Consider the following 27599-nt stretch of genomic DNA (forward strand, 5'->3'; position numbering starts at 1 on the left):
TGATGGAGTTTGATATAGAGAAAATCTATGGAATTAACTGCAGACATGTGACAATGGAAAAACTCTCAAGAGATGAGCCAGTGCATTTTGTAAAAAAGAAGAACAGAGATATGACTTTACAACAGTATTTCAGCAACTTATTCAGAATGGATGGCAAGAAAATATTTGGGATAGAGGAAATTCCCATCAGACTCTTATTATATGACTATGGCTACGACAGCAAGATTATTATGGAATACTGATAATGGAAGATTGGACACTGAAATTACTGGACTTAACAGGACTATTGAAGATGGAAGATGGAACTAATAGGGATAATGGAATAATGGCTATTGAAATTATTGAACCTAACAGATTTTGATGAGATGGATTAATCGAAATGTTTATTTGGACTATGGTTATGACAATAAGATTATTATAATTATTAACGAGATGGATTAATCGACATGTTTATTTGGAGAAAAATTGATAGATATATTTCTTAAAGAATTGAAACCTCTCTTTGACTTTTTGTGGAAAGAATAAAGTAATGTTTATGAGATTTGATGATTAATTAAGATAACTACTGGAGGAAAGTGATTTTATAATATGATTTAAGAGACAGGATTGTTATATATTGTAGACCTATAACTGATTTGATCTGTGACAAATGGGAAGTCAATATTTTATTTTTTTTGTTTAATTATTTTTGTTTTGTTTTGTTTTTTGTCTTTGAATGTTTTATGATTTTGTTTTGTATGTTTTATGAAAATTTGAATAAAAATTATTGTAAAAAAAAATAAATAAAAGGGGGGAATATAGCCATTATATGCATCAGAGGCCCAAAGTCCCACGTCCTGTACCAGTGCCGGGAGGAAACCAAAAACCTGCTGCCATAGAAGCAGCTCCCATTTTAATTGAATAGGTTCCAGACTGGAAGGAGTCATACCCCAGCCCCTGCAATGCTTGTTTTGTTAATGCCAAAACTGGTATTGTTGACCCAGACAGGCATATATGGCGTATAGCTAGGGGGTCCAGATTAGCCTGGGTGAATAAATATCCTTCGGCAGAGGTTGGGTGCTGAGGCAAGGTCAACCGTACGTGCCTTCCCTTACACCTCTGGTCCGTTCTAGACCTTCCACGTTGAGCAAGCATAACCCCCCCTCCCTGGAAACATCAAAACTGGAGGGCATGTCGAGAGAGGTCTCACGTAGAGCCAGCCACCACCTCTTTTCTCCTGAAAGCCTCAAAACAGTGTATGAGCCACTGCCTGGAATAGCTTGGGTCTTCACTGAAGGAACAGACCGTTTCCCACTGGTCCACTACACCCATAAAATGTCCAGCGAGAAGGGTCGATGGGGATAGGGAAAAAACCGCCAGCCTGGCTAAGAAAGCTTACCTCTAAGTGTTCCCACTGCCATGCCCCTTCTCCTGCCGTGCCGTCTATCAGGAATATCAGCAGGTGAGTCACCGGAAAGGCCACTCTGGCATATAGCCCTTGCCGGCCCAGAATTCCTGAATACCTGTTTCTGGAAGCTGGCGAGCATGCTGGGGGCAATGTAACCCATTGAATCCAAGGGAATTCCAGTGCGCAGCTCACGGGATTAGCCCCCCTTCACACTGCCCCTGCTGCCCTATTCTGCATTCTGATAGCTGGTGATCATGCTAGGGCAATAGATAGGCTTATGGCCTTCTCTGACTCCCTGCATAAACTTCTCCCAGAACAACGGGACAGGCAAGGGCCATGAATTCTAGTGTTCCTAATTATAAGAGAGTTATGAGACCCGACCCCAGGCCATGAGCTCTTCTGTCCAAAAGTCGCCTTCCAACCCCGGAAAAGAGTTAATGAAAGGTAACATTCATAGTTAAAACCCCTTCCCGAATCCAGGCTTGCAACCGCAGGAAAGGGAACCACACGGCCAGGTCGGTGCATAAGGCAGCCATAACCCTGAATTCGTAGTATGGGTGTTCAAGCCCCATCATAGCATAATAACCCCATTAAAAGACCCCTAACATCAAGAGGGCCGAAAGGAAACACTTCATGGTCCCAATCCAGGATCTCATCTGGGATGGTTCAAGCTTGCCCCTGTGCAGCTTTCAGCCCTGGGCAAGAGTCAATCTTGTTACAGAAATGTGAACACCGGGGCAGGATCCTTCATACTATAAGCTGAAACCTCAGGTGCTAACATGCCTCCCACAAGCTGCCATACCTATGAACATCCACTCAGACAGATAGTGCCCCACTGCTTAGGAGCCCACTTGTCTCCTGACTGCCCCCTCACGGAAGGCTCTGAAGCACTCCATGCGAGAATTATAGCATTCCATAGGTAATGTTCTGCCACTACAGATGCATAAGGCATATGCGCGCACTATGATGATGGAGTGCAGCTCACTGATCCTAGACTAACAAGTGTGGACCCCTCACTGCCTGCCCCTTTGAATTAGACTGGCGTGACCAAGTGTACTTCTGTACATTCTGACCACAGCCGTTATTGCCATGACTAAATGGGGTGAAGATTGTAGGCCATGAGGGCCAGCTGTGAGTTGGAGGCCATGAAGGCCAGCCAGGAGTTGGGGTATGAGACTGGGAAACAAAAGGCAAACACCATAACATAACAAACCTACCCTTAAACCGGGTAGCCTGCTAACCAAGTTCATAGTACCTGGAGTCTAACTGGGGAAGGGACACCTGACCCTAAGCAGCCGGTGGCTCCTTCTTACCCTTTTGAAGGCCTGTTGCCTCCTATCTCCCTGTTGCACATATCCGTTGAACATGACCCAGCAGTGTGATGCTGCAGCAAAAAGGGCAAACGCGGTTTTGGGCTGCATAAACAGAGCCATAGTTTCCAGGTCGAGGGAAGTAATAGTCCCACTATATTCTGCATTAGTCAGGCCTCATCTGGAATACTGCGCTCAGCTCTGGGCGCCTCACTTTAAGAAAGATATATACAAGTTAGAGCGGGCTCAGAAGAGGGCAACGAGGATGATAGCCGGTATGGAGAACAAGTCTTATGAGGAAAGGTTGAAGGAACTTGGCATGTTCAGTCTGGTGAAGAGAAGGCTGAGGGGTGACATGATTGCACTCTTTAAGTACCTGAAGGGCTGTCACATAGAGGAGGGTACAGATTTGTTCTCTGCTGTCCCAGAGGGTAGGACTAGGTCTAATGGTTTTAAGTTGCAGGAGCGTAGATTCAGATTGGACAGTAGAAGGAACTTCATGACAGTAAAGGCAGTTTGGCAATGGAACCGACTGCCTAGGGAGGTGGTGGGATCCCCTTCGCTGGATGTCTTCAAGCAGAGGCTGGACAGCTATCTGCGGGAGATGCTCTAGCTGTGGATTTCCTGCTGTGAGCAGGGGGTTGGACTCGATGGCCTACAAGGCCCCTTCCCACTCTATGATTCTATGGTGCTAGCATCAACCCTTTTTTCCAGGGATTGGCACTGTAAGGCAGCTGCTAAGATCTCACTGCCTCAGGTAAACTCACAGACACTACTTGGGAGCAGCAGCTCCTTGGAGTTACAAGCCCCATTGCGTGGGTGGGTGGTTGTCTTCTATGCCTCCCCCCCACTTTGTGCCATGCACAGCAACACCTCCTTCTCAGAAGTCCGGTGGCACAGGGCAATTGCTGCTCTCGCGCCTCAGAAAGTGAGTAGTGTTGCAAGGAGCAGTTGCCACTGCCTCCAGTGCCACGCCTGCCCTCTTGCTCTAGGCCTGGCTGTGTAACAGCAAGGATGAGGAGCACTGAACTGCCACGGGAGACAATGCAAATGAGGAAGAGGAGGTGGCAACTGCTCTTGCCTCTGCCCCCCCCCCCCAGTTGGCATGGCAAAGAGAACTTGGAACAAAGGGGCATCTAGAGAGAAAGGAGGCAGGGGAAAAGAGTATAACCCCAGACAGCACATGCTGAGGACTAGGCCCTATGCTGCTGCCAGAGATCAGCCTCTGCCTGTTCACTTGTTTTCCCTTGTACGTTTTGTCTCAGGTTCTACAAATGCTAGAAACGTACTATTTTTATTTTTATTTTTTAAATAAAAGCTGGGAGCATTATTCACCCAGGAAGAAACAAGTGCCCCCTTGGCCTCTCCGTTGGGGACGCCCATGGCTCACGACCTGCTTGCGAGCTTCCCATACTGGGCATTTGGTTGGCCATTTTGAGAACAGAGCCCTGGACTAGGTAGGCCTCTGGCCTGATCCAGCAGGGCTCCTGTTATACCCACTCTGTTGCCCTGGATGGCGCCTCTGCCACTCTCTACTTATGGCCGCCCATGGTGGCCCCTCCCCGCTCCTTGCCCCCACCGCCGCTGGGGGTGGGCATCTCCCCCCCGCTTTGGGGGCCTTTCCTTTCCCTTTTGGCCCCCCTTGTCTTTTCTTGGGTGGCATATCTAGCTGATTTGGGGCTCCCTGGCCCAACCCTGTCTAGAGAGGGAGATTGGGGCCCCACTTACAAAATGACGTGATTTCAAAACGTTGTGAAGGGGCCCGCCTGCTTATTCTATACCCCCTCCCGGCACCCAATTATCCAGGGGGGGAGCCTAATTGGCCTGCACGCGGCAAGGATTGATGGTTGGGGTCGTGCACCACCTACCCCCGCGTTAATTAAAATTAAAATTTAAATTTAAAAATTGCCAGCCAAAGGCCATCTCGCCTGTGGTCCTTGCCGCTGCTAGCTCCGATCCTGCGCTGCCGCCTCGTAGTGACTGCACTGCCGCTGCCGCCGCAGGGCCTCCCAAGGCCAGGAGCCTCACCGCGTAGGCCTTGGTGCCAGCCTCCAAGCCTCACCATGCGCCACCTCGCCGCCGCTGCCTCCCTGTCTCCCGATGAGGCTGGGGGGGGGGCTTGCCGCCGCACAGTCAGCCTGGCCTCAGAAAGCCTCCGGAGGCCCACGTGCGTCGAGCAGCAGAAGAGGAAGGTGGAAGGGGCGGCTGGACTCAAATAGTCCTATAGACCCCGCCCCTTACGCTGCACGTTGCGCTGATGTCATGGGCGCGATGCGCGACGTTGCCCCATTAACAGATGGGGGCAGAGTCTTCACCCCCACCTGCAATCATGCCCCGCTCGTCAGCTGCGCGGCGAGCGGAGCTTCGTTAGTATCTATAAACATGAAACGTGACTCTTTTTCCTTTCTAGTTGAAAATCTGCTGCCATCAGCCTTATCCCACTCTGCACACTAACTTTTCAAAGAGGCCCCAACAAAATGTCTATACTGTGGGGATAAATTCCCGAAGAGAGGCTGCATGTAGCCTGTAGCGGCATAGAGGAGAGTCGAGGATATGCACATGGAAGTTCACATGACAGCAAGTTCAACCTGAGTCATATGAGAACTTTTGCATGGTGACTGCTCTGTGCACACAGTAGTACCATGAGCGGAGGTAGTTATGGCCAGGAGAAAGTTCATCAGCACAGTCTTCAGTGTGCACCATCAGCAGTCATATGCTCACGCTGCTGTCATGCATACAAAAGCTATCATGCAGGATGTAGTTGTGAAACATGGCCCTATATCGTTTTCAAAATGCAGGCATTGGCCACATTCACACTGTACATTTATTCCACTATTATTCCACTTTAAACAGTCATGGTTTACCCCAAAGAATCCTGGGAAGTGTAGTTTGTGAAGGGTGCTGAGAGTTGCAAGGAGACCCCTATTCTCCTCACACAGCTACAATTCCCCAAGCAGTTTAACAGTCAGTCTTTTTTCCCAGAGAACTCTGGGAATTGCCAGCCTGTAAGGGGACTATGGCTTTCCTAACAACTCTCAGTATCCTTCACAAACTACACTTCCCAGAATTCTTTGGGGGAAACCATGACTGTTTAAAATGCAATAATAGTGGAATAAATGTACAGTGTGAATGTGGCCTTATTAAACACCTGTCAAGGCCACCACGCCATGAAACCTGACAGCTTAAGAGGTTCTGTCACTGCCAGGCTGTAATGATGTTTGATGTGCCATTAGGCTGGAATCTTTATTTAAGTGCTTATAGTAGTAAGGAATTAAATGAAAACTCTAATAGCCTTGCATATTAAGGGGCTTAGATGATCCACTGATCTCAAGGGTGGTATCAACAGTATTTTAGACATCTCTAGAGTAAGTTAATACTTAGAACTGCTTGCAGTGGTGCAGTTGCTGCTATACATATTTCATTTTCTTTCACTCTCTACAGTAATAAACGTAGGCGCTGAGAGCTATGTAGCCCAGAAAAGGGCCAGTGAGAAGCAAGAGAGAGGCATCAGTATGCTGGAGGAAAACAAAAAATGGTTTGCAGAAGTATAAATTTTTTTGTGGGGGGGGGGACCCTAAAGGGACAACCCTGTCAAAAACAGCAAAATGAGTACTGAGTTTCATGGCACTTTTAAGACTAAGAATTTTATTATGGCATAATACATTTTATGGAATGTTGAGAGTCTCGGGAGGCGGAATAGAAACCAGGGAGACAGGAGGAATGGAATGGAGTGTCCTGAGAGAGGGTATGAGCGCTTGGCAGAACCCTGAACAGGAGCAGTCCACCATGCAACATTTTCTTATTATTAATAATTAGAGAACATATTAGGCTTTCAGCAGTTTTATATAACTATCAACAACATACCGTAGGGATTCGCACAGTTGCTTCCACTCTCAAATCCAGCACCCAGGCAGAGGACAGACAATGATTACTTGATGAAAACATCTTAAGTTCTTTCCCTGCTGTGTGATCATCATATAGAAAAGCATTTTCCCAACAGGAAGGGTCTTTTTAAAGCTTGAGAGTGAATAAGTGTGAAGCACTAGTGGAAAGTAGAAGCAGTGGGAGGGTAATGAGAAAATGAAATGCTCCTTCTTACCACAACTCAGTGCTTCTGTCTATATATATATATATATAAGCACCCACCCATGACCCACCCTCCCATAATTTGAGAACTGCTTTTCAGGTTATTGAAAGAAATGTGAGACAATGTATAGTTTACAAAACAAAAACTACTTGTCATTAGAGAGAAGGCCATCTTCAATTATTTGTTTTTAATTTCTGTTATAGTAATTTCCATCACCTGTCCCTCTTGGGAGGGATACATAAGCCGGCTGGCTGAGGTGGCCTGGGGTTTTGTCTTTTGTTTTGTTTTTGTTTTCTTTTGGGTGCCATTGGTTTTAGCTATGGGTGGGTTCGGTTTCGTTTTATATTGTAGTTCTTGGGTTTTTATGTAGTTTGTATGTTGTATTTTACTTTATCTTGTACGCCGCCTAGAGTGGCCGCTTGTGCGGCCAGATAGGCGGCCTAGAAATAAAATTTATTATTATTATTAATACACAAGACTCTATATAACTCCACTCAAAACAGTAAGGGAGTGCCAAAAGAGCAGGAAAGGGGTCTTATACCAAGTCAGGCCGTTGGTCTACCAATCCAGGTTGGTATTTTCTACAGTCTGACTGGAAGCAGCTCTCCAAAGTTTTGTGCAGTGAATTTTTCCCAGCCCTACCTGGAGATGCTGGGGATTGAAACCAGGGCCTTCTGCATGCCAGGCATGTGCTTATCTCCTTGTCATGATTCTCTCTGAGGACTCTGATTCAGACCAGGGGTGGTAGGCACTGGAGAAAGAGGACTCAGGGTAGAAACACACTCACTGTTCTGCCGGTTCCAATGTGTCTCCACCTCGCTCTTCTGAAAACGCTCATCAAACCCCACCCCCTTTTACTGGAAAACCTGGTGGAATCAGCTCTAGTGCGGATTTTTTAAAAAATTCAGCTTCAAAGAGATTTTGCAACTGATTGGCAGATAAACTTGCTCCCTCTCCAGTGTGGCTAATGGAAACGCTTTGCTGTAGGTGACTAGTGTGTTCACAGCCTCAGCATGGGAGAAAGGGGGATGAGACTTCAGCACAGTGTGCATGATAAAGCCCCTCATCTACCCTCGGACGTGCCCAGGCCACTCAGAGAAAAGTTCAGAGCAGGAGGCATGCCCACGATGTTTCCCAGGGAGAAGCAGCATCTCAAGACGAGAGGAGACTCATTCCCCTCAGAGGAATGCCCACCTTCAGGCTAGGAACTCTTGCAGGAGCAGGGATCCTTGTGAGTAGCTGGATAGCTCTGTCTCTGCTCAAAAGGCAGGGACAAATTGGAACAACTTCACAGCTCCCATGCAGCCTTGGAATTCTTTTACTGATCTTGGACTTGTGAACCCAGACCCTTCTGTCTCGACTGGACTTTTTCCTGCTAGCATTGTCATGTCATCTGAGGCCCTTCTGTGCATGCCATCTCCGAGGAACCTCCAGAGTCTGGTGATGAGAGGCCAGGTTTTTTCTGGAGTAGCTGCTCATCTATGGATTTTTCTCCCCAGAGATATAATGACCTTGTCACTGTTTTAGCACCAAACAAAGACGTTTTTATTTTCCTAGGCATTTGAGCAGCTCCAATTATTGGATGTATTTTTATTATAGTATTTTATTCTTGTTGTAAATTACTTTGGGACTTTTCTTTGTGGGAAGCGATTCATAAATTAAATCAATGTAACCTAAATCTAATCTAACCTACATTCCATTAGAAAACAGAGTGGCCTGCACAGGGGTCCTAGAGATCTCCCATCTAGGCATGGATTAGGTCCATATCAGGCCACCTTCAGCAGTCTGGGCCATTCAGCACACTGCTCTGTGGTAGAAACAGAACCTGGAATTCCCATTCACCATGATGAGGAACCTGCCAAGTGTAGGTATGAGAAGAATAAAAATGTTAAAAAGCAATTCTAGATTAATTTCAACTGACTTAAAATTATTCTGTGATCATAAGTGCCACTAATTAGTGGTCGGATTACTTCATGCATTAAAGCATGTTTCATGTGTTGCTTAACTAACCTGTGAGGAACCCAACAAGAGTTGAGAGTAGAATGAAGAATTCTGTGTGATGTGGCTTGTGTTCACTTTTCACAGAACAGCCACAAAAATTGTAGACATAGTAGCTGCTCAGAGCTAGATTACTGATTTGTGAGCACAGCCTGCAGGCAGTGAGAGAGAATAGAATGAAAAGAAGCTTCTGCATTGACAACCTTGTGATGTCTGAATGTTTGTGGATCTTTTCCTGTTGATATGTGCTAATATCAGTTATACAGAAGAGGGTAAAAACACAACAGTAGATTTGATCAGATTGTCTAACAATATCAAGACATAGTAGAATATAGTAATTGTAGAATATAGTAGTATAGTAGAATATAGTAATTCACTGTTACCTATGTGATGAAATATTATAGTACTCTGTTCACAACATGCTCTGAAACAATGGAAGAACTAGATTCAGGAGGCTGTACACATGTTTCAAATTCCCCCTCACTCCTCCATGCAGAGAGAATGTTAACTTGCATAATGGACTATGTAAAGGACAAGTAAGGCCCAAGTTACATTCTAGATGGCCAGTCAGCCAGCTAAGTGTAGCGTATACAGCAGTGCTTCTATTCTTTTAGGGCTCTTTTCATCCTTTGCCATTAAGTAATCAAGAAAAAGAAAAAATAGCCTCTTTGATTGTGGCTATAGGGAGTACTTTAAAAGAGTAAACCACTTGCAAACAGCTTAGATTTTTTTTCAGTCAAGAAGTATATAAATTTTAACAAATAAATAAACTTAGGGTAGGGTTTTTTCAGATCACTTTAAGTTATATCATTATTTCATCCTTGAGCTCCTCTTATTGAAGGCAAACATGCTTCTTTATTGGTGGCCAGGTAGAGAACACAACAGAAACTGAAACTGAAAAGCAGAGCAAAGGAAAGTCCAAGGGCTGGAGTATAACTCTAGCCCATAATACAAAGTTTTAATATTTAACTCTTAAAGGGTCATACAGGCTGTTTTTTTCAGGATAACTTCAGTAATTATAGGTTGATGCGATCATAAAAAATCCACCCTCAGTCAAGGAAAGTCTTGAACGAGCAGACTTTTGGGTGTCCTTCTAGATGAGGCTTATGTTGTGCACTTGCCCTGTCTTATTCACTGAATTTTGTCAAAGGGTTCTATTCTTAAATTGCCCCTATTCTTAAAGCAAGCTGTCATTCTTTAAATGGAAGCTGATGTCAGCTGTCATTTCACAAATTAAAAAGACAATTAAAAAAACCCATTGGGAGGGGCACCCATTTGCTCCACCCTGGCTACAGGTCTGGTATCAGGTTCTCTAAACTAAAGTCTTAGTGCTGGGAGTGTCCAATTAGGGGTACAAGTGCCCACAAATGGCATCAGTCGTGGGACTTTGTAACATGCCTGGATAAAAGCAAGAGGGTTGTATATGGCATATGGATTGTATAGGGAGCTTGCTATGCATCCCCAGCTCAGGGACTACAGCAAAACCACCTTAAGGCATGAGGCTCTTTATGTACTATGTTGTTGAATTGTTGTTATGTGCCTTCAAGTCTATTACGACTTATGGCGACCCTACGAATCAGTGACCTCCAAGAGCATCTGTCATGAACCACCCTGTTCAGATCTTGTAAGTTCAGGTCTATCACTTCCTTTATGGAATCAATCCATCTCTTGTTTGGCCTTCCTCTTTTTCTATTCCCTTCTGTTTTCCCCAGCATTATTGTCTTTTCTAGTGACTCATGTCTTCTCATGATGTGTCCAAAGTATGATAACCTCAGTTTCATAATTTTAGCTTCTAGTGACAGTTCTGGTTTAATTTGTTCTAACACCCAATTATTTGTCTTTTTTGCAGTCCATGGTATGCGCAAAGTTCTCCTCCAACACCACATTTCAAATGAGTTGATTTTTCTCTTATCTGCTTTTTTCACTGTCCAATTTTCACACCCAACTTTCACATCCATACATAGAAATTATGTACTATAGTATGCACTATAGAATAGTGCTATTTGATAATTTGGTCTTTACTGGTGATGTGTTTGTCGAAATGGTTGGCTGACATTTAAAATGTCATCAGAATCCTGTTTGACTTTATTTTATAAATCAGGAATTTGATTTATATGATTAAGCATTACATTTAAAATTTAGGGTCCAAAGAACTACTTAAGAGCTTGGGCATGGCCAATGAGTTTTAAAAAATATTTTTTTGCTGTTGTTGAATGATAGATCTCCATTACATGTCATAATATGCTTTTTCAAATGGGCCTTATATTTCAAAAGTACTTTTGACACAGTGGACTGCCTATATACTTCTTTTATGCCCACAGAACTAGTTGCCTGGTTATTTGGATCCTGGACTATAAAGTTGATACTCTTTATCCCATCTAGTCACAGAAGTCAAGGAAATTAGCCATCTCCACCTTTTCCCAAGACAAAGGGTATGTGAACTGCAGGCCAATAATGGTAAAGAGTTGGTGTTAGTTCCTTCTTTCTAGTTTTGTAGGAAATATCAAGTATTTGATTACTGTTTCCTTTTATCTGATGTGGAGAGCAAGATTTTGAGTGTCAGGTCTTGCTAAGTGTTACACAGAATGGATACACCATCCACACTAATTCTGCCTTGAGAGAAATTGGCTCTAAGTCTAAAGAATGTCATACCATGATGTCATCTACCTGGGTGCTTCTTGATTGTTCTAAGAGGAATGGCATATGTCTATGGCAATATTTGAGATGCACTACAAGTCCTGCCAAATGGAAGTTGCTAGAAGTAGGCTCAGCCAGTGATCTGAAAAATGCAAATGTTTGAGCTCCTCAGTTAAATTGTCTACTTCAGATTAGTACAGTTTTATTAATAAGAGTTCCCCCTCTCCTCATGGGCCCTTCATTTTTTACTCCAGATTTCTGTGTGTGTGTGTGTCAAACATGTACACATGCATACACACACATATATACAGATAGTATTCCTTCCTCCTACCTTGCTAGATCTGTTTCCAGGCTGCCTCCCCTCAGCCGAGAAAATTTCCTTCTCTAGGAGTCGGAGAAAACATCAGGTCCATTTCCTAGTAAGCATGCACAGGGTTCCTGACAATCATTTTAATGGTGCTTTTCTGAAAATTGAATATTATTATTTATTTTGTGGAGCATAAATCTTGCCTAGAAATTTGCCAGCTTCTCTTAGCCCTATTGGTCAAACCTTAAATCTTTCCCTTGATGCATGCCTCGGTCTCTTTATGGAGAATATTAATAAAGTATTATTTATATTTGCTTTAGCAACGCCTGATATTCTCTTAAATCTTTCTCACATCTTTTAATTAGGCCAGCATATTTGGCACATTGAAGGGCATTCATCACACACATAAATGTAAAGCTCGGCCCCAGTCTTAAAGCTATGAAGCATTAATGAAGCCATGGTGGTACATTTCTCTTTACACCATTATGTCATGCAAAGATTACTTCTTTTATTTACACATATAATGTCAAAGAAGCAAACACTGCTAACATTTCTCTTTTGCCATGTATTACAGTGCCTGGAATCAGTGACTAAAACACAACATTTAATAGCAGTAGCCTTTTGAAAAGATTATCTTATGTTATAGCCCTATAGGTTAAAGTGTGGGCTTATAGGGTGGCTTATGGGGGGAAGGGGTTGCTATCCTTTCATTCTCAACCTTTCATACTCAACCAAAGCTTCCAAAACCTCACCCAAATGTTAGTCATCAGCCCATCAATTTTTCAAAGCACTTGGGTCACTTCAATTTGTTACATACATTTCCTCCCCCACACAAATGGCTTCATTGATAATTGTGTATCAGAAACATTCATAAGCACAGCAGTGCATGATTCCAGATTTCTCTTGATTTTGATTCCAGTTTGAACTAATTTGAACTTCTCCCTATATTTTGGATCAGGGCTCCACCATCATAAGTTTTGAATGGGTACTGAACAGGCTCCCCCAACGTGCTGGATGGTGGGAGGTGGGGGTTGTTGGGGTCAAGGCCCTGCTTCCCCCTTCACATAGTTGCATGAGGAGGCATGCCCAAGCAGGGCTCTTGTGAAATGGCTGTCTAAACATTCTACCATGATCTAGCTTGTCTGCTCAAATTAGCTTTTAAATTCCGTGCTAAATTTGGATGTGAGAAGTAGTGGAATGTAACAACCACATTGCCACATTTGCATTTGGTCTTGACTAACAAATCTAAATCACCATATAGATTTAATTCCTCCTTCCCTTTCAGTAGGTGTATCAACAGAACCCAAACACAAATCAATAAGAAAAATCTAGCAACATCCAGCCAGCACCTCTCTCCCTGCCTTCCTTTTTTAGTTGAGTGATAACAAACAGGAGACATAGCATGTATTCAATTACCCACTCCACAGCCTGGCAAGTCTTCAGTTCCTCTTCTGATTATATTTATAGACCTTTTGTCACATCCTTTTGGTTAGATTTCTTATTAAACAGTGTAAAGAAAGGAGGTTTACTAAGAGGACAGGGTTAAAGGTTGGGAAGGGAATGTACCTGACAGAGAGAGAGAAAGAGAGAAAGAGAGAGTGCTCTCTAGCGTTTCAGTGCCAGTGCATTCTTCATCAGATCACACCCTTGCTGCAAGATACAATTTTCTTTCCTGCTTAAGGTAGGGTTGGTGTGTGGGGTTCTCTTTTTTAGCCTGATCAACCTTTCAGGGGCCATATGTGGTGGGCAAAAGTGGGCATTTACCTTTGTACAGCCGATTATAGTTACAAGTTCAAGAACACCTTCCAGTCAGGCAAAAACAAATTAAGGAGGATGCAGATCAGGACCAGTAAGGAGTGCAACTGGGGACAGGATACTGCCTGGGAAAGTTTCCAGCGTCAGAGAGAGAAGCCTAAAGGGCCGCAGAACCTGCAGGCCAGAGGTTCCCCATCACTGACTTAGAACATAACATAAAACAAATGCTGATTTTTCTGACAGTAGGTCTGAATCCCAGTAAAAGTGCTGGTAGCTTAATAAATCAAAGCTGAATTTTGTGCCATGGCTCGAGGTGGAACCTGTTTCAACATGAGTGCTCAATTACCTTAGAACATGTGAAGGACCCTGTGACATTGAGCATGGCTTTACCCCTCAGTAATCGCCACCATATTGTGTATATGAAAATGAGACCTGGCGCTTCTAGGCACATGCATGTGCATGCACACGCACACACCATTCAAGCACAAAGCCAGCCTGCCACTTAAGCTGAAGACATGCTACAGTCACACCTGAGCCTAAGCAATATGAAAGATATCTCAGAACACGGACAAAAATGACTTTACAATTTTCACACATGGGAATGACTAGTGGGCTTCCAAAGTGGAGGGTGTGGCTTCAGGCAGCCTTCAATCTCAGCACTTTCTCATTTTATAGATTAAGATCCCATTTGTGCTATACATCTGAAGCAGTATCATACCACTTTAAACAGTCATGGCTTTCCCCAAAGAATCCTGAGAACTGTAGTTTGTTAAGGGTGTTGAGAGTTGTTAGGAGACCACAATTCTCCTCAAAGAGCGACAGTTTCCAGAGAGGCTTGACAAGAAACCCCTCTTCCCACAGTAAAGGACAGACAGGTTCACTTCCCTCATGGAAGATTTTATATTACCTAGTCAGTTGATGACCTAATGTTATCTAAATAACAGGGGCAGGAAGCTCTTCTAAGAGGGGGTGGATGCATGACAAGAAGATACAGGGAGGCAGACAGGAGAAGGAAGGGTTTTCTGTAGTGATCAGAGAGTGAAAAGTAGAGCCAAACTGTGAGGCACTTTTGCAAACCTCTTTACACCCCGCCCCATCCTAAAAGTGCCCATCTTTTGCAATTTGGGAGAGAAAGGCCTGAAAAGTCATAAAAGTGTTGCATATTCAGAGTGAAAATAGTTCATTTCACAAACTATCACCATCACTCTGAAATGGCTTTGCAGGGAATAGTTTTCAGACCAGAATAGTCTGAAAAGGTTTTAGTGGCAGGTGAGTGGGGGTGGGGGAGGCAAAGCTGTAAAGGTTGACAATTGATACAACTGAAAATCATCATCTTTTTTGTCTGGAGTTTTCAACACGTTAACCCATTGTGACAGGTGTGAGGAACTTTTGGCGCTCCATATTTGCTGGATTATAACTCCCATCGCCATCAGCAAACATAGCCAATGGCCAGGGATGATGGGAGTTGTAGTTCAGCAACATCTGAAGGGCCAAAGACTCCTCACACCTGCATTGGGGAATGGCAAATATGGTAAATAATCAGCCTTGGTCACCCTGATGGATGACCTTTATCAGGAGAAGGACAGGGGGAGTGCAACCCTGTTATTCTTACTTGATCTCTCAGCGGTTTTTGACAACATGGTGTGCATTACAGAGACCTGGCTGGATGCAGCGGCAGCGCCTGTGCTTGAGGCCATGTGTCCAGCGGGTTTCCGATATGCACAGCAGCCAAGGATTGGTAGGTGGGGAGGGGGAGTGGCAGTCATTTATCGGGAGTCCTTGAGTTTTGCCAGACTCCCTCTCCATGAGACCAAGTTTGTTGACTGCATGTACTGGAGGTTGGGCCCTAAGGGCAGTTTAGGGATTCTTCTTGTGTACCGCCCACCCCGCTACACAAATGACTCCCTGACCGAGGTGCTCGAGGTCGTCTCGAGCGTGCGGGTTCTCTCCCCTGACCTCTTAGTCTTGGGGGATTTTAACCTGCATGCCGAGGCTGCTCTCATAGGAGCTCCTCGGGATTTCATGGAAACCATGACTTCCTGGGAACTGCACCTTTGTAATTTTGGACCCACCCATGTAGCCGGTCATGCTCTCGACCTTGTGTTTCGGGAGGGGAAGGAAGTGCTCTGAAAATGGGGGCTATTTCTTTGAACCCCGTGTCATGGTCAGATCACTATCTGGTGAACATGGACTTCTCACTGCCACATACCCTCCGCAGGGGTAAGGGACCCATTAAGATGGTCCGCCCCAGACGCCTGATGGAGCCAAAAGGATTCCTGAATGCGCTGGGAGATGTGGAGCCGTCAGAAAGTCGCCCAGTCGAAACCCTGGTGACGGAGTGGAATAGGGAGATCACCAGGGCAATAGACTGGGTGGCTCCAAAACGTCCTCTCCCACTGAATAGAACTCAGATTGCACCCTGGTATACACCACGCTTACGGGGCCTGAGGCAGGAGGTGAGACGACTAGAGCGCCGGTGGCAGAAATCTCATTCTGACGGCGATCGGACACTTGTTAGAGCAGCAATAGCTGCCTATCAAGTGGCAACGAAGGCAACGAAGAGAGAATTCTTTGCTGCCTCCATTGCGTCTGCAGAGTGTTGTCCCAGGAGGTTGTTCGAAGTGGTCCGAAGCCTGGTCGGTCCGGTTGCACAGGAACCCTTGGAACATTCTAAAGCCTCCTGTGACAAATTTGCCAAGCACTTTGCTGATAAAATCGAGCGCCTGAAGAGCACGATTCCGTACGCCGTGGACTCAGGTAGTGGGCCAGAGCTGGCCAATTGCATTCCGGTCCGGTGGGATTGGTTTCAGCCCCTTTCCTCTGAGGAAGTGGACAAGGTGCTCTCTAATGTGAGGCCAACCACGTGCTTGCTTGACCCTTGCCCTACATGGCTCATTGTGAGCTGTAAAGAGAAATTAAGCGAAGGGATCAAGGCAGTGGTGAATGCTTCCTTGGAAGAGGGTGCAATGCCATTAGCCCTCAAGGAGGCAATAATAAAGCCCATTCTGAAAAAGTCCTCCTTGGATCCCCAAGAGTTGAACAACTTTCGCCCAATTTCCAATTTACCATTCTTGGGCAAGGTGATTGAGTGAGTGGTGGCTACTCAGTTACAGACACACTTGGATGAAGTGGATTATTTGGATCCATTCCAGTCGGGCTTCAGGACTGGACATGGAACTGAAACAGCCTTGGTCGCTCTGGTGGATGATTTGAGGAGGGCGTTGGACAGAGGTGAACACACATTCCTCGTCCTCCTGGACCTCTCAGCGGCTTTTGATACCGTTGACCACGGTATCCTCCTGGATCGCCTGAGGGGAATGGGAATAGGAGGCACTGTTTTACAGTGGTTCCATTCCTATCTCTCTGATAGGCACCAGCGGGTGGCATTGGGAGATGAGGCTTCAGACCCTTGGCCTCTCAATTGTGGTGTACCAGAGGGTTCTATCCTCTCTCCCATGCTATTCAACATCTATATAAAGCCGCTGGGGGGCATCTTCAGGAGATTTGGGCTGCAGTGCCACCAATATGCGGATGACACTCAGCTCTATCTCTCATTTAAGTCCTCACCAGAGATGGCTGTGGTTACCATTTCCAAGTGCCTGGAGGCCGTAAGTGAATGGATGGGAGGAAACAGGCTGAAGCTGAACCCCGACAAGACCAAGGTACTGCTTGTGGGAGATAGGAGGAAGTTGGGTGATTTTGACCTGGTGTTGAATGGGGTAAGATTGCCCCTGAAGGACCAGGTTCTCAGCCTCGGTGTTGTTCTTGATTCCCAGCTGTCCATGGAGGCTCAAGTCGTGGCGGTGAGCCGGGCAGCTTGGTATCAATTACATTTGATACAAAGGCTGCGACCCTACCTCCCTGTCCATCTGCTCCCACGGGTGGTACATGCCCTGGTCTCCTCTCGCTTAGACTATTGTAATGCGCTGTACGTGGGGCTACCCTTGAAGACGGTCCGGAAATTACAGCTGGTACAGAATGTGGCGGCACGTCTGATCAAGAACAGCCGCCACCGAGACCATATCACTCCAGTACTTAAAGATCTGCACTGGCTACCAGTTGTTTACCGGGCCCAATTCAAGGTGTTAGTTTTAACCTTTAAAGCCCTACATGGTTTTGGTCCAGTTTATCTAAAGGAACGCCTTCAGCATCACCAGATAGGCCGCCAAATGAGATCAGCCTCCCAAGACCTTCTCTCGGTCCCACCAGTCAAAACAGCTAAGCTGGTGCGGACCAGAGAGAGGGCATTTTCAATTGTGGCCCCCACCCTCTGGAACTCTCTGCCTTATGATCTCCACCATGCCCCCTCCCTGACAGGCTTCCGCCGAGAACTGAAAACATGGTTTTTTAGGCAGGCATTCGAGACCTCTGTCTAATTTAGTTTAAATTTTTGTATGATGGGGGTAGGTTTGGATTGAGTATACTTATTGTTGTTTTGTATTATATGTTATATTTTACTCTATGTTATATTTTAGTCTATGTACACCGCCTAGAGTGGCCGTTAATTCGGCCAGATAGGCGGCCTAGAAATAAAATTAAAAACAAAACAAAACATTGACCATGGTATCCTTCTGGACCGACTTGGTGAGATGGGTATTGGAGGCACTGTTTTACAGTGGTTCCAATCCTATCTCCAGGGTCATTCTCAGAGCATAGCATTAGGTGACTGTCTTTTGGCCCCCTGGCAGCTGTGCTGTAGGGTGCCACAGGGTACCACCTTGTGCAAACCGGGGGGGGAACGTTGTGGGAGGAGTGGGAAGCTACTATATTAAACGGCTGGGCGGCAGATCCTGGACGGGGGATGGCAGGCCACGCCAATTTAGGGGAACAAGGGATAGATACGTTATACCCATCCCTTGTTCCGGGCCTGTACACAACCAGAAGATAACTGGGGGATGCAGGATTCCATCCAACCTTCGACTGCTGTTGTGTAACGCCAGGTCTGTGGTACAGAAGACATCTCTCATCCATGATGATTTTGGATGAGGACGCAGACCTGGTATGTATTACGAAAACCTGGCTGGACGAGGCCTCGGCTCCCATACTTGAGGCCATGTGTCCAGCTGGGTTCTGATATGCACAGCAGCCAAGGATTGGTAGGTGGGGAGGGGGGTGGCAGTGATCTATCAGGAGTCCTTGATTTTTGCCAGACCTCCCCTCCACGAGACCAAGTTTGTTGATTGCATGTACTGGAGGTTGGGCCCAAAGGGCAGTTTAGGGATTCTGCTTGTGTACCGCCCACCCCGCTGCACAGCAGACTCCCTGGCCGAGGTGCTTGAGGTGGTCTCGGCTGTGCGGTTGTTCTCCCCCAATTTATTAGTTTTGGGGGATTTCAACGTGCATGCTGAGACCACTCTCATGGGAGCCCCTCGGGATTTCATTGAAACCATGACTTCTTGGGAACTGCACCTTAGTAATATAGGGCCCACCCATGTAGCCGGTCATGCTCTTGACCTTGTGTTTGTCTAGGGAGGGGAGGGTAGTGCTCTGAAAATGGGGGCTGTTTCTTCTAACCCCGTGTCATGGTCAGATCACTATCTGGTAAATATAGGCCTCTCAATGCCGCTCACCCTCCGCAGGGGTCGAGGACCTATTAAGATGGTCCGCCCCAGACGCCTGATAGAATCTAATGGATTCCTGAATGCGCTGGGAGAGATGGAGCTGTCGGAAGGTCACTCGGTTGAAACCCTGGTGGTGGATTGGAATAGGGAGATTACCAGGGCGGTAGACCAAGTGGCTCCAAAATGCCCTCTCCCCCTGAATAGAACTCAGAACTTGGTACACACCTCGGTTGCGAGGTCTGAGACAGGAGGTGAGACGACTAGAGCGCCGGTGGCAGAAGTCTCGCACTGAAGACAATCGGACACTGGTTAGAGTAGCAATAGCAGCCTACCATGTGGCAACAAAGGCAGCAAAGAGGGATTTCTTTGCTGCCTCTATTGCGTCGGCAGAATGTTGTCCCAGGAGGTTATTCCAAGTCGTCCGAAGCCTGGTCGGTCCAGTTGCGCAGGAACCCATGGAACATTCTAAAGCCTCCTGTGACATATTTGCTAAGCGCTTTGCTGATAAAATTGAGCGTCTGAAGTGCACGATTCCGCACACCGTGGGTACAAGTAGTGGGCCAGAATCAGCCAGTTGCATTCCGGTCCGATGGGAGCGGTTTCAGCCTCTTCTCGCTGAGGAAGTGGACAAGGTGTTCTCTACTGTGAAGCCAACCACTTGTCTGCTCGATCCTTGCCCCTCGTGGCTCATTGTGAGCTGCAAGGAGAAACTGGGCGAAGGGATCAAGGCGGTGGTAAATGCATCCTTGGAAGAGGGTGCAATGCCATCAGCCCTCAAGGAGGCAGTGATAAGACCCATCTTGAAAAAGCCCTCCTTGGATCCCCAAGAGTTGAAGAACTTTCGCCCAGTTTCTAATTTACCATTCTTAGGCAAGGTGATAGAGCGAGTGGTGGCTAAACAACTACAGACGCACTTGGATGAAGCGGATTATTTAGATCCATTCCAATTGGGCTTCAGGACTGGACATGGAACTGAAACAGCCTTGGTCGCCCTGGTAGATGATATGAGGAGGGCATTGGATAGGGGTGAATATACCTTCCTCGTCCTCCTGGATCTCTCAGCGGCTTTTGATACCGTCGACCACGGTATCTTGTTAAGCCGCCTAGAGGGATTAGGGATGGGGGGCACTGTTTTACGGTGGTTCCATTCCTATCTCTCAAGCAGGTACCAACGGGTAGCATTGGGGGATGAGGTTTCAGACCCTTGGCCTCTCACTTGTGGAGTGCCACAGGGTTCTATCCTCTCCCCCATGCTATTTAACATCTATGTGAAGCCGCTGGGAGCCATCATCAGGAGTTTTGGGCTGCAGTGACACCAATATGCGGATGACACTCAGCTCTATCTCTCATTTAAGTCCTCACCAGAGGTGGCTGTGGAGACCATGTCCAAGTACCTGGAGTCCGTTAGTGGATGGATGGGCGAGAACAGGCTGAAGCTAAATCCTGATAAGACCGAGGTGTTACTCGTGGGTGATAAGAGAAGGTTGGGAGACATCGACTTGGTGTTTAACGGGGTGAGATTACCCCTGAAGGATCAGGTCCGCAGCCTCGGGGTCATTCTTGACTCCCAGCTGTCCATGGAAGCTCAAGTTTCGGCAGTGAGCCGGGCAGCTTGGTATCAATTACATCTGATACAGAGGCTGCAACCCTACCTTCCTGTACAGCTTCTTCCGCGAGTGATACATGCCCTGGTCTCCTCTCGCTTAGACTATTGTAATGCGCTCTATGTGGGGTTACCCTTGAAGACGGTCCGGAAACTCCAACTGGTGCAGAATGCGGCGGCACGCTTGATTACGCATAGCCGTCGCCGGGAACACATCACCCCAGTGTTGATAGATCTTCACTGGCTACCAGTGGTTTACCGGGCCCAATTCAAGGTGTTGGTATTGACCTTTAAAACCCTATACGGTTTCGGCCCGGTTTATCTAAAGGACCGCCTCCAGTATCACCAATTGAGCCGCCTTACAAGATCAGCCACGCAGGATCTCCTCTCAGTCCCACCGGCCAAAACAGCTCGGCTGGTGCGGACCAGAGAGAGGGTATTCTTGGTAGTGGCTCCCACCCTCTGGAATTCCCTCCCCTACGATCTTCGACACGCCTCCTCCCTGATGAGTTTTCGACGAGCTTTAAAGACCTGGCTCTTTAGGCAGGCCTACAGGAACTTCAAGCTAGATTAGTTTGTAATGTTTAACTGATGTTTTTTATGTTAGTTTTAATTGATGAATGTGGCTGTATTTATTGTATTATGTAGTGTATTTATTGTATTGTATATTGTATTTTGTTGCTGCTGTAAGTCGCCTAGAGTGTCCAAAAATTGGACAGATAGGCGACTAACAAATTAAATTTTATTATTATTATTATTATTCCCCATGCTGTTTAACATCTATATGAAGCCCTTGGGAGTGGTCATCAGAAGATTTGGAGCAAGATGTCAGCAGTATGCTGACAATACACAGCTCTATTTCTCTGTAACATCTGAATCGGGAGAGGCCGTGCAAGCCCTGGACCGCTGCCTGGACTGGGTGGTGGGCTGGATGAGGGCCAATAAACTGAGTCTGAATCCTAGCAAGACAGAGGCGCTGTGGGTTGGTGGTTCCCGAGTTTGAATAATTGGTCAGTTACCTGCTTTAGATGGCATTGTACTCCCTCTGAAAGAGCAGGTTTGTAGCCTAGGTGACCTCAGTGGCTAGGAGTACCTTTACCAACTTTGGCTAATAAGACAGCTGCGGTTGTTTCTGGACCGGGATAGCCTGACCACTGTTGTCCACGCACTGGTAACCTATACTGTAATGCACTCTATGTAGGGCTGCCCTTGAGGTTGGTCCGGAAGTTGCAGCTGGTGCAAAATACAGCGGTGAGACTGCTCACTGGGGCAGGGTATTGTCAACATGTCACCCCACTGCTGAAAGAATTGCACTGGCTGCCCATTTGCTACCGGGCCAAGTTCAAGGTTCTAATTTTGGTGTACAAAGCCCTATACAGCTTGGGACCAGGATACCTGGAAGACCATCTTATCCCTTATATATCCAGTCGATCACTGCGCTCTGCAGGTGAGGGCCTCCTGCAGATACCATCTTATCAGGAGGTCCGTTCTTCATAACATAGGAAATGGGCCTTTAGTGTGGCGGCACCTACCCTGTGAAATTCTCTCCCCTTAAATATTAGACAGGTGCCATCTCTGTTATCTTTTCAGTGCCTATTGAAGACCTTCCTCTTTCAACAAGCCTTTTAAGTTGAGACCTGTTCCAGTCTGTGTTTGTGTTGGAATTGCTTTTATGTTCTTAAACCTTCTTTTTTAAAAAATGTTTTTAATCTTAGACAATGTTTTGAAAGCTTTTTTAAAGAAACATTTTTAAAGATGTTTTGTTTTAATGTATTTTAAGGTTTGTTTTTATTATGTTTTAAAGTTTGTAGTGCTTTTGTTTGCTACCCTGGGCTCCTGCTGGGAGGAAGGGCAGGATATAAATCAAATAACAAATAAATAAATAATATATTGGGGAATGGCAAATACTCAAACCAGGTTAGTATTCTAGGAAGCTAGTTTGTACCTATGGCTGCAGTACAGATGTACTTTTTCTTTATTTCAAAGTATTATATTCCACATCTCCTTACACACTTACCTTGAACTCAGTAGCTTGTTAGTAATTGAAGCATTGTGTGTTTTACAGGAAAAGTACTATACAGTACATAGAAACCAGGTAAACAGACAAGCAAGGACTTGTACATAAGTGCCCCAATCCAGCTGGGACTACTACTGAATGCAGATCCTTACCTTGATGGAAAGCTGCGTGACGTTCTCTTCTCAGATCCAGAAGCACATGGAACTATTTTTGAGAAGCTAAAATCCTTCTGGTTGCCTGTTGAAGCAGAAGAGTGGGGCGGTGGTTCATTGATCTCCTTTCTTGGCCCCCTTTCCCACCAAACAGCCATCATTGGGGATTTTAAGGTGTTTGGCTTTGTAGGTATTTTGCATGTGCAACTCCATGAGTAGATTGGGCTGATGTTGTTGTGATGGATGGAGGAGTATCTCTGAGCCATTTGAGCTCCTTTTTTTCCCTGTCAAAGCTAGACTTTGTCCAGAGTGTGCTGAATTTTTAAAAAAAATGAAATTGTAATAAATATTGCATTCAAGACACAAGGTAATATTCTGAGGTAATTTTATTTTTGTTGTCATTGTTTTAGATAAAAATATTACAGTATACAAGATAAAATTATTAAAGGTAAAAATACTTTTGATTTCTCTCTCTCTCTCTAAACAGTTATACCTACAGTACACATTTTTTATTTTTCTTATTTTTTTAAACAAATATAGCTATTAATCTGTTAGGCTATCTGTGTTCTCATCTGGCACTTAAAACAGGTCATAGGTCACCTTCTGGTTCTGCTTATTGTTAATCATTATTATTAGTTGATATCTAACATAGTTGTATAGGTGCATCTTGTAAACAAATAGTATATCTGTCCTGGTACCATAGTAGCAAGGTGTGCTTTGATCAGCTGAAATCATATTTCCGCCATCAAAGAAACAAACAACTGATTTTTCAGTTGCAAGAATGTCGTTTAATACTAACTTCCCCTTGGAAGAATCCAGTGTGAAGATGCCATTACTGAGGACTGTAAACGCTTCATTTTGAAAAACAAGATTTTCCCTTTGAATTGAACAAATTGCTGCAAATATTTTTGCTCAGAATTTTCACATTTTGTTGGACTGTTCTAAACAGATAAAGTTGCTATCACAGGTGTTGCTGATTCACAATTCTTTGACAGCATAATTTATCAGCTCACATTTATTCTATGGCTTTCTGTTCAAGGTTCACAATCCAAGTGCAGTTGCCGTTTTGCAGTTGATCGCACCCCCCAGATTATCAGCCCAATCCTAGGCATTTTTACTTAGTCCCACTGAGTTCACTAGAGTTCACTTCCACGTGAGTGTGTTTGGATTGCAGTCAATTGTCATTTTACCTTACCTCTTAAACCAGGGGTAGCCAATGTAGTGCCCTCCAGATGTTTTGGATTACAACTCCCATCATCCCTGACCTGACCATGCTGGCTGGGCACCACATTGGAAATCACTGACTTAAACCACTTTTGAAACATACACATCTTGGGTGAAAATAATTTATTCTCACTATAGTGCTGTTCAGGCTTTGGTCTTCACATGATTATTGTCACAAAGAAGGAGAGCTGGGCTGTGTGCACTCATCCTTTCTCTGATGTCATATCCCCCACTGCCCCCACATGGTCCATGCATTGGGAAAATGCATCTGAAAGGGATGAAGGCTGCCGAATGTGTGTGGTCTGTCCCTGTGAATTAGAACCCTGAGTGCAAAAGGTTCCAGCTCACGGCAGCAGCCTAGGCATTTTGGCAAGCCTCACCTGTTCAGATGATCCCCCAGTGCCTGGACAAAATTGGGAAAGGGCCCAAAGGAGCTGCATGATGTCAGCAGCAGAGATAAAGGCACAACCTTTTAAATATGCTTTGCTCCTTTATTTGAGTAATATATGAAGGGAGCTTATGAATCATTCATTCATATAAACATGTTTTAATAACGTCGTCAGTGTAGTTCAGGGACACTCCTTATGTTATACCCTGACAACACAGAATTCCTATAAGCCAATCTTGTGCCTGAAAACATTATGATAGAATGATTCATATACACAACTGTTGCAAAACATTTCCATAGTCCACAAATAGGAGAATCCAGTTGCTCTCACAGAACTCAACTGTTGAAATACAGCTTTTGAGTCTTACGAATCATATTTCTTTCCTTAGTGCTTGTTATATATACCAATCATTCCAGTATAATGTCTTCTGGCATGCGACTTCTTTGCCAGTTCTCCTTGCCTCCATCTAGCAATGTGCTATGGGAACAGGACTACCAATGCACATACAGGGCTTCCTCAGATGTTAAAGCTTTGAAGTATACGCAGGCTAAAATTCAGGGTACCTGTCTTGTAACTGAAACACAGGAAGTGGCCCTTAGACTATATTTCATGGTGACTTGAAAACCAGGTCAAAAATAACATAAGCTAACAGTGCTGACTTCAGGGTTCAAGATGAGCCTTTGAACTTGCTATAAGTTCTTGTTTGGCCAGGGCTAGCTCTACCATTTGGCAGAGTGAGACACCTGCTTCAAGGGGCAGTTGACAGAGGTCACAGCAGCCCCACACCATTTGCCCCAAGTCCCCTAAGCTAGCCTTCTCTGTGGCATCTAAGCTAGTCAGCTGCCCTCAGATACAGGGAGTGATATTGTCCCATCATCAGTGTTGAAGTAAGATTCAGCTGACAGTTCATATGTGAAGTGAGAGAAAGATACCACCTTGTTCTTTGCCTTGGGCAATAAAATGTCTTGGGTCAATGGCCCTATATATGGCCAATCAAAAATCCACACCATGGTAGTCCAATGAATCTGTTCAATAAATCCAAAGCATTGCCCTCTTTCCCAGTTGCTTCTCTCCCAGTACAATGTCTTATTCCTGGTGGGGTGGCAGTAGGAACAAGAAGCCCTTTGATTCCTTCTATAGCTGTACTAATGTCAGCGCAACCCACTGAAACTGGATAGAATGAGCAATGAAGATGGGGGTCCCTTTCTCTCTTTCTGCCATGTCATATAGGAAGTGAGCACACTAGTTGCCTATAGCAAAGCGTTTCCATTGGCCACACCAGGAGGGGGAACAAGTTGATCTGCCAACCAGTAGTGAAATCTCTTTGAAGCTGAATTTAAAAAAAATGAACTCAAGCTGATCTCACCAGGTTTTACAGTAAAAAGGAGAGGGGATTGACTAGTGTCATGTGCCCCCATTTTTGGAAGAGAGAAGTGGAGACACACTGGAACCAGCAGAACAGTGAGTGTGTTTCTACCCTTACTCTCAGCAAATTTCACTGACCAAGTCTGTGAGGGAGCAGTTGAAAGGGGATATCATTTCACGGTGATTCTCCAGAACCACCAGATTGTTGATACCAAGGAAGCAGAAATGGAGGGTGGGGGAAAATCAATGCTTTCCCACTGCTTCTTTATCAGATGAGACAGAAGTTCCACTTGCAACCATCCCAAGACCCAAACTTCAAGTTTAGTAGATATCATCCAGTGGATGCCTTCCCCAGTGAGCCCCATAGGCACATATACATTAAAATATTTTATATAAGAGATTCAATGAAGTGCATTCCTCCTAGGATCTAGTCTTGGGTCATGGGGGTTGTGTACAAGCAACTTCTGGGAAGCCCATTTCAAACATCTTCACGTTTATCTATCCATGGAATGCAGGAAGCATCCTGCCAATGCAGAATGTTGGAAAGAATGGTTATATTTTGACCAGCCAAAACTGCCATCAATATTCAAATCTTTTTTTCAAATTTGAATGTAAGCATAATGTTTAGCATTTAGAGAGTGCTGTAGAATGTTAAAAGTAGATATCCACATATGTTGTCTCAGCAATTCTGGCAATAACCCAGGAAAGTAGGACATTATTATTGCAGGTGAAGAAACAGCTAAGGCTCATGAGATGGTGGCTTGCCTAAGTCCACCTGGGGAGTTCATGGCTAATGACAAAACTGCTTGTCACAAAGAGAACATGGGGCTCCTTGAAAAACAAATGCAGAAAAAAAATTAGGTGCTTCCAAAAATAGGTGTTTACTCTGGAACAGCCATGCTTTGTTCACTCACTTTCTACAGGGCATCTATGCGATGTTGCCATCAAGTTGTTCTCCTGTGTTTTCTGTATAGTTCTTCTGTCTCTTTTCAGTTTTTTTAAGTCAGTCTTTTTAATTTGTGCTAAAATCTTTTTGCCCACATCTTAAAATAGGGTGGGGAACTTTTTTCCTGTTGACGGCTGTATTACCTTGGTGATAATATGTCAGGAATTACAGGGCAGTTTCTTTTTTTCTTTCTTTCTTTCTTTCTTTCTTTCTTTCTTTCTTTCTTTCTTTCTTTCTTTCTTTCTTTCTTTCTTTCTTTCTTTCTTTCTTTCTTTCTCGCCAGAAAACCGGATAACTCTACAGGTGCCTCAGGTTCCCCGCCCCAGGCTTAAACAAAAAGTCAGTATTCATAATACAAATTTATAAATTGGTTAAACATATACTGCCTTGCCAGTTGGTGCCATTTTAGCACTGTGCATTTTGATGATCTTTTAATGAGCTCAAATCCATTTTGTAACCTTCCTTTTAAAAAGTTTTTTTTTAAAAAAATTGATCGGGCCATAGTATATAAATAATAAAAAGCCCTTTAGCACAAATTAAAGAGTTGATTAAAAACAGATAAGAAAAAAGGTATGTTCAGAAATTTCCGTTTCCTGCCTGCACAGTTATGTCCTGCCCTCTAGTTTGGATGGCTATATAGCCCAATGCATGGAAAGTCAACTGCAATTCCATATGTACATACAATGGAAGAGTAATGATTAGGTAGTCCTAGGATCTACCACTCTGGAAGCACCTGCAGTGAATGGGATGGGGCTACTTAACCCTTTCTTCCTCTCATACAAATTCTACCTGATGCAGTTTTAAGCAATGTTTTCCCCCTTAGCCATACTCTGACTTGAACTAAGAGTGGCTTGGGGAGGG

General features: G+C 44.9%; 1 long non-coding RNA gene across 1 annotated transcript in view; it reads left to right on the plus strand.

Moving 5' to 3' along the window:
- Window positions 1-23126, plus strand: part of LOC133382244 (uncharacterized) — a 78264-nt gene extending 55138 nt beyond the window's left edge. The window contains exons 2-3 of the long non-coding RNA XR_009761868.1: window positions 11104-11214; window positions 22711-23126. This is a non-coding gene — a long non-coding RNA (uncharacterized LOC133382244). The remainder of the gene's footprint in view (window positions 1-11103; window positions 11215-22710) is intronic.
- The last annotated feature ends 4473 nt before the right edge of the window (window positions 23127-27599 follow it).

This window comes from Rhineura floridana, chromosome 3 (assembly GCF_030035675.1).
Source record: "Rhineura floridana isolate rRhiFlo1 chromosome 3, rRhiFlo1.hap2, whole genome shotgun sequence".
Classification (NCBI taxonomy): Eukaryota; Metazoa; Chordata; class Lepidosauria; order Squamata; family Rhineuridae; genus Rhineura; species Rhineura floridana.